At 39.7% G+C, this 12,748-nt stretch overlaps 1 non-coding gene across 1 annotated transcript; it reads left to right on the top strand.

Annotated features, from left to right (window-relative positions):
* Positions 1-12,250: 12,250 nt before the first annotated feature.
* Positions 12,251-12,354, top strand: LOC131920258 (U6 spliceosomal RNA). The gene has a single exon (XR_009381598.1). It is a non-coding gene; the product is annotated as a U6 spliceosomal RNA (small nuclear RNA).
* Positions 12,355-12,748: the final 394 nt, after the last annotated feature.

The following is a 12,748-nucleotide window of genomic DNA, read 5'->3' as shown; positions in this document are numbered from 1 at the left end:
ATGGTAGAGATCATTTTAAGAGGTACTTTCCTGCTCTTTCTAACCACTTCTAACAGAAGGTATTATAACAGAACAATATGAGGAAGTTCAGAGAATGTTTGTCTTTTTTGGTGTTTTCATGCTGTTTTCTAGTTGATTTATCTCATTATTTAATGCCAAAATGTGAGACCTGATAAAATAATAATGCAAAATGCTGTATGCTTGCTTGGTTTTTATTGTGTCAATTTGTATTGAAAATACATAAAATATTTAAAAAATAATAATGCAAAAATTAATTAGGTCTGATGAACACTGGGGTGTTTGTCTTGACAGGCTTTGAATAACTGTGTTTTTGTTCTCAGGAGTGCATAACATTGATTTAGAAGAAATGGAGACGTGGCTGGAGGAAGACTAAAATATCATCTGTTGCCACTGGCCCCCAAGTGCTTTAATTTTCTCCAAGAGCCCCACAGAGGCTTTATGGGTTGTCAAAAGGCATAGATTAATCAAGTAACATTTATTGGTGGAAGTATTAAGGCAACTCCATGTAGTTAAAAGGGAGGTTTATTTTGTGGGGTAACTTACAAGTAAAGGGATTGGTTACAGGGTCTGGGAAACATGGAGTGCTGTCCAGTGGTGTTCTCTGGAGAACTCTGCTCGGTCTACCTCCAGCATCCAGGATCCAGGAACCAAGAGAGCCGGCAGCACATCAGGATCTCGGGTCTTCAGGGTCCTCTCTCGGCCCTGCCTCATAGGCGTGACAGTTACCGGGAGCCTCAATGGGGGTAGTACTTCTAGGTCAAAGCTGGAACAGCTACCCACTACAAACATTTCCTGCAGGCAATTTACCAAGTGCTCTTTACTTGTGTATCCAATCCAACCTCCCACCTAGCTCTATAGTTGGAACCTCACCTCGCCTTGAAGTGACAAGTTGACTCTCTCCATTTAAGAACAGAGCCTAGCCCAATTATGATTCTGACATGTGTCCTCCTACTGGGCAGCAGGGTCTATGCTAAGTGTTTTACGAATGTTCCCTATGCTTCCCACACTAATTCCTTTAAATAGTACTGCTTATTTAGAGATGATCAATCAAAGTATATGGAGGTCCAGAGTCTTGTCCAGGACTGAGTGGGTAAAGTTGCTCACCACCAAGCCTGAGGACCTAAGTTCAATCCCTGAGACCCACATGGCAAAAGGAGAGACCTGACTCCTTCAGGTTATCCTCTGACCTCCACATGCATGCGGTTGCCCATGTGCCCCTATACCTCTAAAAATAAATTTGTGTGTCACTACCTCCCCTCCTCACAATTGTGTGCATGCCCAAAGAGCTCAGGGGTACATGGCAGGCAGCTATAGAGATGGAGAGGAGGAGGGGGTCTCAGGCAGGCCAGGTGGACTAGCTGCAGGCCATCAGGTTCAGGTTATGTTGGACACCACTTGTACCGAGATCCTCAATGGTATATATATATGTATATATATATATATATATATATATATATATATACATATACATATATATATATATATAAATTTATTAAGGGATTCTGTGGGGAAAATAGACTCACTGATACAGGATAAGAGTCCTTGGAAAGCTGGGGACCAATCACACACTGCTTCACACTGCCTGATCTCGTCTTTCTCCTGACTCTGCCCTTCTTCTCCATGTCTCTCTGCTTGGACTTCCCACCTGGCTCTTATCCTGCCTTACCATAGGCCAGAGCAGCTTCTTTATTAACCAATGGTAGCAACACATACTCCCAGTGTACAGAAAGACCATCCCACAGCACTAATGCTATGGGATAATGCTCTTATACACTATAAAGGTTTGTCACTCCTATTGGTTTAATAAAACACTGATTGGCCAGTAGCCAGGCAGGAACTGTAGGCAGGGTGACCAGACTAGGAGAAGCCTGGGAAGAGGAAAGGCAGAGATGGAATCACCAGCCAGATGCAGAGGAAGTAAGATAAGAATGTTGAACTGAGGAAAGGTACCAAGCCACATGGCTAAACATCGATAAGAATTATGGGTTAATTTAAGTGTAAGAGCTAGTTGGTTATAAGCCTAAGCAATAGGCCAAACAGTTTGTAATTAATATAAGCCTCTCTGTGTTTATTTGGGACTGAACAGCTATGGGACCAGGCGGGACAGAAACTTCTTTCTACATAAATTATTTATTTTTTAATTGTGAAACGCAAACAAAACCTTGTTTGGTGTCTTAGTTAGGGTTTCTATTGCTGTAAAGAGACACCATGACTACAGCAACTCTTACAAATAAAAAACATTTAATTGGGGCTGCTCACTTACAGTTCAGAGCTTGAGTCCATTATTGCCATGGCAGAATATGGCAGCATGCAGGCAGACATGATGCTGTAGCTGAGAGTCCTTTATCATGATAGGTAGGCAACAGGAAGTAGTATGAGACACTGGGTGGTATCTTGAGCCTATATGAGACCTCAAAGCTCACCACTACAGTGACACATTTCTTTAAACAAGACTACACCCACTCTAATAAAACCATACCTCCTAATAGTGCTACTCCCTCTGGGGGTCGTTTTCTTTCAATCCACCAGTCAGTGCTGCACAACTTGTGCTGCCAGGATTGGAACTTAAGAACATTGATTCTGAGGTCTGCATTAATGTTCTGTGCTGCCTTAGTGTCCTTGGTACTGGCTGCCTAAAAAAACTTCAACATGTGGTACCCACGCTTAATACTTCCAACCAACTATTATAGACCAACATTTCCCAGCATGGAATCAAGAGCTATTAATGGTATATGAGCTATCACCTATACTTTCATATACTTTGAAAAGGAACCAGATAAGACCACTATGTTGCTTCTTAAAAAATGCAAAACAGATAATTCCTTCAATATCTACAACAGAGCTCAGTCTATAATTCCATCTACTTAAAAGGCTGAGGCAGAAGCATCACAAGTTCAAAACCAGCCATGTCAGTTTATTAAGACCTTGTCTCAAAATAAAAGTAAATGTGTGTGTGTGTGTGTGTGTGTGTGTGTGTGTGTGTGTGTGTGTAGATATAGCTCAGTGGTAGAGTACTTTCCTAGCCTGTATGCATGAGGCCTTAGGTTTCTTTTTCTTTTTTCTTTTTTTTTCTTTTTTGACTTTCTTTTTTCAAAAAATTTTAAAATACTTTTATTTATTAAGAGATTTTCTATTCATTTTACATACCAACCACAGAATCCCCTGTCCTCCCTCCTCCTCCTTCCCCCCATCCTCCCCCCCAACCCACTCCCCATTCCCACCTCCTCCAAGGCAAGGTCTCCCATGGGGAGTCAGCAGAACCTGGTACATTCAGTTGAGGCAGGTCCAAGCCCCTTTTTCTTGCACCAAGGCTGCGCAAAGTATCTCACCATAGGCACTAGGTTCCAAAAAGCCGGCTCATGCACTACAGACAGGTTCCGGTCCCACTGCCTGGGGGTCCCCTAAGCAGTTCAAGGTAAACCACTGTCTCACTTATCCAGAGGGCCTAGTCCAGTACCAATAGCTGAGGAGCCCCCATGGTATTGGACAAGGTCTTAGGTTTCAATTCCCAGAAAGAAAAACAAATATATATAGTAGTGGGTACATTACTTCAACTAAAGTAGAAGACAGACTTAGACTGTGAGAAAGAAAGTGAATCAGTAATTACCACCATTTATCCTGCTTCTGCATGATATAAGCAAGGGACAATGGAATCATAAGTGAGGAATGCCAGACAAAATTCTTGTCTTTGTTACTGTGAGAATCCAGCTGAGTAGACCAAATCTACAAATCCCTTCACTCTGTGTGTCCCACACCACAGGAAAAGTCCTGCTCTGATGTGGGCACTTTGTATTTGCCTCTCTTTGATGCCATCTAACTACATGACTCTATCTAACATATACTTCTGCCTTTTTTTTTTTTTAAGCTGAGGATCGAACCCAGGGCCTTGCGCTTGCTATGCAAGCGCTCTACCACTGAGCTAAATCCCCAACCCAATATTTAGCTGATGTACCCTACATTGTAACAGGAGTCAGATCACTTTCATGTATGGAAACACATAACCAAGATAAAATATTTGAAACAATGGACAGGACAAAATGCTGTGCACCCCAAGATTATTCCTGCTAGTGACTAGAGAGGAATTCAGGTCATGGGCTGGAAAGAACTCAGGCTTTACCTGGCAAATTCCCTGAACTGAACCAACAAAGCTGGGGAGACAAAGGTGGCAGGAGCTGACAAATACAGAGTTTGAGACAGAACCCTGGAAGTTTGCATAATCTCCCAAGTTGAGTGCTTGTTGATCGCGGCATGCCTGTGATGAAACTACCAACAACTGAATCAAGGACCACTTGAAAAGATTAACAAAGAGCACCTATTGGTGAAATTATTAAGGCCACTCCACGTAGTTAAAAGGGAGATTTATTTAATGGCGTAACTTACAAATGAAGGGATAGGTAGATGGCAGGTTCTGGGAAAGAACTTGTGTTGTGCCAGAAATACTGCCTATGTCTGCTAGCCCAACTGGAAGACACTATAATTTATGGAATGATAGGCAGATTACTCAGAGGGATTTGCCTTTGTGGTGGGAACAATTACCCACTGGCTTTTCACTAAATACAGCTCTGACTGACCAGAAAGTATCAAAAGCCTGACCCGGGAGAAGCAGACTGCATCCTGGGGCAAAGCTCAAGAGTGTTTGACAATATATCCAGCATTCGATTAAGTTAAATTCATAACACTTGGTGTCCAATCAAGGCACATAAGATGTGCGAAGAATGAGGAACATATGACCATTAAGGAGAAGAAAAAAATCCATGCATGCAAAACAATGCAGAACTCAAACAAATGTTAGAACAGACAAGGCCATTGATAAGTTTTATTGTGGCATTTTACATGTTCAAAAGGTAAAATAGGGCCAAGGAATCTACTAAATTGAACTTTAGGAGATGAAAACAAGAATGTGTGAGATTAGAAATATACTGGACTGGATTAATGGAAAATTAGACATTGCAAAAGAAAAGATTGGTGAGTCTATAATATTAGGAATTATAGTAAAGGAAATATAAAGAGAAAATAAATTTTCAAAATTAAAATCATTATCAGGAATCAGTAGAAAATTTTGGTGGCCTAATAAATATCTGAAGTTCTCCAAAATAAAAAAGGAATTGGCACTGGGTTTTGGTGGCTCATTCCTTTTAATCCTAGCACTTAGGAGGCAGAGGCAAATGGATCTTTGTGAGTTCAAGGTCAGCCTGACCTATAGAATGAGTTCTAGGACAGCCAGGACTGTTTCACAGAGAAACTATTTCTTAAAAACCCAAAAGGAAAAAAAAAAAAAAAAGAATTGGCTAGAAGAAACTAAGGCTAATTTTCTTTCCCAAATCTGCTATAAATTTTAAACCCACAAATCCAATAAGTTCAATAAATACCAGGCATGAGAAACAGAAAGGAATTATACCAAGATACATCATAATCAAGTTGCTCAAAACAGGTAGGATTATTTTTTTTAAATCTCTTAACATCACCTAACCTGGTAGAGATGAAGGAGTTGCATGGTATATAGAAGAGCAAAGAATAAAAATAATAGCAGTGTTCATTTGCAAAAGAATGCAAATAAGACTGTGGAAACATATGGTTATCATTCTGGAAAGAAAAAAATACCTAGTAAAATAATCTGTAGGAAGGAAAGGAAAATGAAGCCCTGTTCAGACACATAAATACTGACAAGAAACAGTCACTGAGAGACATCTACTGCAAGAAATCGTAGAAGAGGTCCTGTGTAGAAGAAAAATGATACCAAATACATTAGCAACATTAGAAAAAAGAACAATGGACTACTTCTGTGGAAGAGCTTTTCACCTGCATTATCCAATAGAGTTCTCACTTCAGTTCTGTGAAATGATAACTGAACCTTGAAGGAAAATCAATGAACCGCAAGCTACATATCTAGCTAGGAAAGCACTACTATGTGAATGAGGAAACAGAAAAAGCAACAGGAAAAAATCAAGACAAATGCAGAAAATGATTTAAACTTTAGGAAATTAAAATTTGATCATGAAAAGACTGGTAAATATCTTTTAACAATTGGACTGTAGCAGCCATCATGCTATGATGTCAAATCTCAGTTTAGACTTGATAAAGATCTAGATCACCTTGGAGATAGGCCTCTGAGCATGCTTTCAAGGGATTATCTTGATTAGGTTTATTGAGATGGGAGGATCTGTTCACTCTGAGTCGCCTCAGTCCTTGGGCTGGGATCCTGGACCGCATAAAAAGGAGAAAATGAGCTGGGCATAAGTATTCACTTCCTGGTTCTTGACCATGTATGCAATGAGACTGTGTGACTCAAGTTTCTTTTACTGTTACTTCCCTGCCATGATGGATGGTAGTCTCAAACTGTGAGCCAAAATAAGCCCTTTGTGCCTTACATTGCTTTTGTCAAGGTGGAACTGTTCCTGGGATAAACCTGATCATGTAGTTCTTGGGTCTTTGGAACTGTTTTTGTGAGAGGAATGTAGAAGAATTTGGAACTTTGAGAACCAAAAAGAAAAAAAAAACCTCCTGAATGGTGAAAGTAGAACTTTTTAATGGACCATTCTGATAGCAGCTTGGAAAAAAAGCATGCTGAAGGAAATATGGACTTGGCTCATGAGATTTCAGAGGGAATCATGGATTTTGTAATTGCTATATGGGCCATTCATGGTGTTGTTCTATCCATATCCTGAGAATTTCAATGAAGTTGGGTTTAAAAGAAAGGACTAATTTTTTTGGCGGGGGGCAGAGGAAAATTAAATACAAGAGAGAATTTAGGTTAGTGCAGAGCTACAGGCACAATAGTCATTAAAGACATCACAATAATGAAGAGAAACTGCCTGTGCAACATTGGGTCAACAGCAAAGGTATCCTGAGGACAAAACTCTACCCATGGGCAGCTACATCTTGTGGAAATAGAATTAATTTCAAGCAAGAAAGCCTAAATTGAAGAAAATTGCATAGAGAGGTATTTCCCCAGTGTCAGCACACAGAAGCTAGTGAAACTCTGGTCCAAGAGGGCCAGCTTACCTCTTAAGCTGGCAACAGAACTTGGCAGTGCATCCACATGGTACTGTTTTGCAGGCAGGCAAGATGCAAGATTGAAGGTTCATGGAATCATGTTCTATGGTTTCAGAGAGTATCTAAGGACAAATAGTGTGTGGCAAGGTCAGTGTTCTCGGCAGAAGTCTCTGAGAGGCCATTGTATAAAGTTGTGATGGTGAATCCTACATTACAATAGAGGTCCAGGATTGCTGTGGATATCGCTCTGTATAAATAAACGCTGATTGGCCGGTAGCCAGACAGGAAGTATAGGCGGGACTAACAGAGAGGAGAGTTGAGGGAACAGGAAGGCAGAGAGGGAGACTCCCTGCAGCTGCCGCCAGGACAAGCAAGATATAAGGTACCAGTAAGCCAGGAGCCATGTGGCAAAATATAGATTAATAGAAATGGGCTAAATATAAGAGTAAGAGCTAGACAATGATAGGTCTGAGCTAATAGCCAAGCAGTTTAAATAATGTAAGCATCTGTGTGTTTATTTTATAAGTGGGCTCTGGGACTGGCGGGACTTAGTGGGACCCAGAGAGAAAAGCTCTCCAGCTACACAGGATATTGGAAATGCCAGGACAATGGGATATTGAGATGTTCCCCACAATCTTGGGAATTTGAATACATCATCCCTAGTTGTTGGCATTGTTTGGGTAGGTTTAGGAGATGTGGCCTTGTTGAAAGACATATGTCATTAGAAGTGGGATTTGAGAGTTAAAAGACTCATGCCATTCATTTCAAGTTCACTCTGTTTTGTGCTTGTGGATCAATATGTGAGCCTTCAGCATTCTGCTCCTGTCTCCATGCCTTCACTCTGTCATCATGGACTCTAATACTCTAAAACTGTAAACCCAAAAAAACCTTTCTTCTATGCATTGAATTGGATATGGTGTTTTATCAGAACAATAGAAAAGTAATTAATACATATGCCTATCAAGCAATGCTGCAATGAAGCTGGCCTTAGAAACAAGCTGGTGTAGGTGGCAGAAGTGATCTGGAGGGATGTTCTATATGAGCTCTTTGTAACTCAGTCAGTTTCATTATGAGCCCCATGTACTCTATGTGGAACTACAGGATTTGGTATTTTCCCTGCTGAATTTTGGTATTGCTTTGGTGGGGTCATTCTTTACTGTCTTAGTTAGGGTTTTACTGCTGTGAAGAGATACCATGACCACAGCAACGCTTATAAAAGAAAAACTCTTAAAAAAACATTTAATTGGTGGGTGGCTTACATTTTCAGAGGTTTAGTACATTGTCATTATGGTGGGACATGATGGCATGCAGGCAGATATGGTGCTGGAACCGAGAGTCCTATGTCTTGATAGGTAAGCAACAGGAAGTGATCTGAGATACTGGACGGTATCTTGAGCATATATGAGACCTAAATGCTCATCTCTACAGTAACATCTCTACAGGACAGTCTCCAACACAACCAAACCTACTTCAGCAAGGCCATATCATATAGTAGTGCCACTTCCTTTGGGGGCATTTTCTTCCAAACCACTACATTCCATTCCCTGGCCCCCAAAAGGCTTGTAACCATATCTTAATGCAAAAATGCATTCAGTCCAACTTCAAAAGTCCCCATAATATATAGCAGTCTCAAATTTATTTAAAAGCCTAACATTCAAAGTCTCTTCTGAGATTCATACCATCTCTTAACTGTAATCCCCTGTAAAATTAAAATAAAAAAAGCAGATCACATACTTCCAACATAACGGTACAGGATATATATTACCATTCCAAAAATGTAGGGAAGGAGCATAGTGAGAAAACACTGGACAAAAACAAGACTGAAAACCAGCTGGGCAAACTCCAAACTCTGTATCTACATGGCTCATGTCAAAGTGTTCTTCATATCTCCAAGTTCGTTCAGCTTTGTTGACTGCAATACACTTCTTTCTCTTGGACTGGTTCCACTTTGTGCTAGCAGCTCTCCTTGGTGGATACCCCATGACTCTGGCATCTCTAACATCTTGGATTGGCTAAGGCAATCCAGGTTTCAACTTCACAGCTTCATGCAACGGCCTCTCTACTAGGCCTCCATTCAGGAACACCCATGAAACATGCCTGGCATCAGCAGCTTTCTTAAGGCATAGAGGCAAATTCCATAACCCATTTCTTCTATCCTTAACTCTAAACCCAGAACCATGTGGCCCAAATAACTGACTCATAGGCTGAACATGAATTACAAATTCTTGGTTCATAGATCAGGCTTCTTACTAGCTAACTCATACATTTAAATTAACCTATATTTCTATTTATGTTTTGCCATGTGGCAGTACCTTTATTAGCTTGGCATGTTCATCTCCTGTTTTCTCTGCATCTGGCTGGTAACTCCTGACTCTGCTCTTCTCCTTCTCATCATCTTTAGTTTGGTCTTCCCACCTATACTTCCTGCCTGGCTACTGGTCAGTCAATGTTTTATTATTAATTCAAGTGACAAATCTTTAGAGTGTACAAGAGTATTATTCTATAGCAAGAAGTCATGAGTCAAAATATGAAATCTAAATCTCTACAACTTCTTGCAGAATAGTCAAGAAAAAACATGATTTTGAGTTAGGAAAAGGTTTCCTAGACATGACTCCAAAAGTATGATCCATAAAAAGACAAAGCAGTAACATTCATTGACCTTAAAACTTTAGCTCTTTAAACATTAAGAAAATGAAAAGACAAGCACAAATTGGGACATATTTTCAAAGCTTGAATTTCCTAAAATCTTTTATATCTGAAGTAGGTAATGATATTCAAAACTATGAAGAAAGTATTTGGTTCATTAAAACTTGGGTAAAGCACCCACAGACCCTTCACAAAATAACATATATGGAAAGCAAGGAAGCCTGAGAGAGACTGAACTGACATCTTTTTTTTCCCCCTAGGGAAAAGCAAACTAAAAGCTTGAGTTAGCCGTAGCCACCTCTTAGAATGACAAAATTTGAAGAAACCACACCAAGTGCAGTGAGGATGTAGAATAGAAAGTTGTACATTGCTGTTTAGAATATAAAATGGTTATATTGGCAGTTTCTAAAAACATCTATACTTTTCATATGATCTAGGTATTCACCTTCTATATATTCATCTAAGAAAACGATGCCTGTGCAAAGACTTGAATATAAATGTTCACATAAGCATTATTTTTAATAAAACCTTTGTTTGGTTTGAATTTGAAATGTCCATGACAAGGTCATGTTTTAAAATGTTCACTCCCAGCTGGTGGTGCTATGATGAGAGGCTGTGGAACCTTTAGGAGGAATGACTAAGCTGGCAAGGGTAAACCACAAAGGACACCTTTTGAAGGTAATAGCTAGACCCTCCAGGTCTCACTGCTTTCTGCTTTGACATGCTGAGAAGAGCCTCTGACACATGCAAAGGATTATCTTGTCTGTCCCTTGTTGATCTACATTCCTTAGTCCGATGTTTACCTTTACCACACCTCCTGCATAATCCAGAAGGGAGGGGCATTCTCTTGCCAATGTTCCTGAATAAACAAACATTGTTTCTAGGAATGCCCAGATTACACTCTCTTTTCAGATGACCTTGTTTACTGCAATTAAAACATCTGACATTATTATTTTTCCTCAAAGCTTTTGATATCACCTTTCCTATCCACATATCATCATGGTCATGAGACTCAATATTAATTGTGTCCCTGATCCAGTCCTCCAGGGGTATTGATCTTGCCTTTAACAGCCTGACTATTCTTTTATATGATGCATTTGCATTCTCAAAAGCCAAAGATTCAATTATTATCTGTCTAGCTTCTGAATTTGGTATCATTCTATTTACTGCTGAAGACAGCCTTTGTAAGAAATCCGTGAAGGATTCTCTGGGGTCTTTGATGTAGTTGAAGACTAGATTGTTATAATTATAATTTTCCTTGGTTATAATAAAAGATAAGTTAGATATGAAACCTTAGACTCACAAATACAGGATAGATAGAATATTTAATTTTGCCAAATACAGATAGACTACATATTGTAACTGTAATTCTTGCTTGATAACTGTTCTATTACATTAATTTTACTATGTTAAAGTTAAACCCTTCCTTTTTGATTAGAAAGAAAAGGGGAAGTGCTGTGAAATGTCATTCTGTAGGCTCTGAATATGTGTTGCTCTGATTGGTTGATAAATAAAACACTGATTGGCCAGTAGCCCGGCAGGAAGTATAGGCAGGATAAGCAGACAAGGAGAATTCTGGGAAGAGGAAGGTTGAGAAGAGGAGTCACCAGCCACTGCCAGGAGAAGCAAGATGTAAAAGTACTGGTAAGCCATGGCCATGTGGCACCTTATAGATTAATAGAAATGGGTTAAGTTGTAGGAGCTAGCTAGTGAGAAGCCCGAACCATTAGGCCATACAGTTTGAAAGTAATATAATCCTCTGTGTGTATACTTGGGATCAAACGCCTGCAGGACACATGAGGGAGAGATTTGTCTGGACTGCAGGGCTGGGCAGGACTGGAGAAAACTTCTAACTACACCCTAGCGCCATGGACTGAGCTGCTCAGCTATGCCCTCTCTGTCACAACAGACTAAAGCTCTCTGAAACCAGAAACCAAACAAACCTTTCCTTCTTCAGTGTTTTTGTTCAATATTTTAGTCACAGTGAAGCAAAACTACTCATATACTTGGAAAAATTCCCAAAGCTCTTCAGCAAATGAATAGGCAGGCAAGTTGCAGTAGTCCCCAGTAGTCAACATGCAGGGCTGGTTCCAGAATCCTTCAAAGATACTCAACTCTGAAGATGTCTCTGTACTTATATAACATGGTATGGTGTTTGCACATAATCTATGCATATCCTAGAGCACACTTTAAATCACCTTTAAATTACTTATAATATCTAATACAATATAAATGCTGTGTATATAGTTTTAATATTTTATTGTTCTGGGAACAATGACAAGAAAAATTCTGTCATATCCAGTAAAGACAATCGTTTTTAAATATTTTTGATCTTCAGTTGGTTGACTCTGATGCAATGCAAGTGCATAGTAAGAGCCAATAGAACATTTACATAATAGACTTATATTCAACAAAGACTGGAAATAAGCTGCTCAGATACACCAAACATTTGATGAATTTCACAATGAATGAAAGAAGCTAAACAATAATAGAAATAAACCAAGTGTTTATGAATCCATGTAGTGAACATCTATTACTTGATTCCACTGGTTTTGTTTTTGTTTTTTTTTAACTTTTGAAAACACAAGCTGTGCTCACTTCAGCAGCACATACACTAAAATTAGAACCACACAGAGATTGGTTTGGCTGCTGCACAAGGATAGCATGCAAATTAATGAATTGTTCTGTAGTTTTTTTTGTTTTTTGTTTTTTTTTTGTTTTTTTGGTTTTTTGAGACAGGGTTTCTCTGTGTCACTTTGCGCCTTTCCTGGAACTCCCTTGGTAGCCCAGGCTGGCCTTGAACTCACAGAGATCCGCCTGCCTCTGCCTCCTGAGTGCTGGGATTAAAGGCGTGCGCCACCACCGCCCGGCTGTTCTGTAGTTTTATAAAAAGAAATTGTATACTGATTGATACAAACAGAAACCACATTAGTGGTTGCCCTCCACCTATGTGATACTCGCCTCTTGTTTAATTTTCTGCTTTTGGGTCCCTACTGATGAGGTTCATCACCCTTTTCATTTCTAGAAATGGTTGAAACTTGGCCTACACTCACTCTCTATATTCAGTTGAATATTGTCTGGCCCTGGA

This window comes from Peromyscus eremicus, chromosome 9 (assembly GCF_949786415.1).
Source record: "Peromyscus eremicus chromosome 9, PerEre_H2_v1, whole genome shotgun sequence".
Lineage (NCBI taxonomy): Eukaryota > Metazoa > Chordata > Mammalia > Rodentia > Cricetidae > Peromyscus > Peromyscus eremicus.
This window is presented reverse-complemented; position numbering and strand designations above follow the sequence as displayed.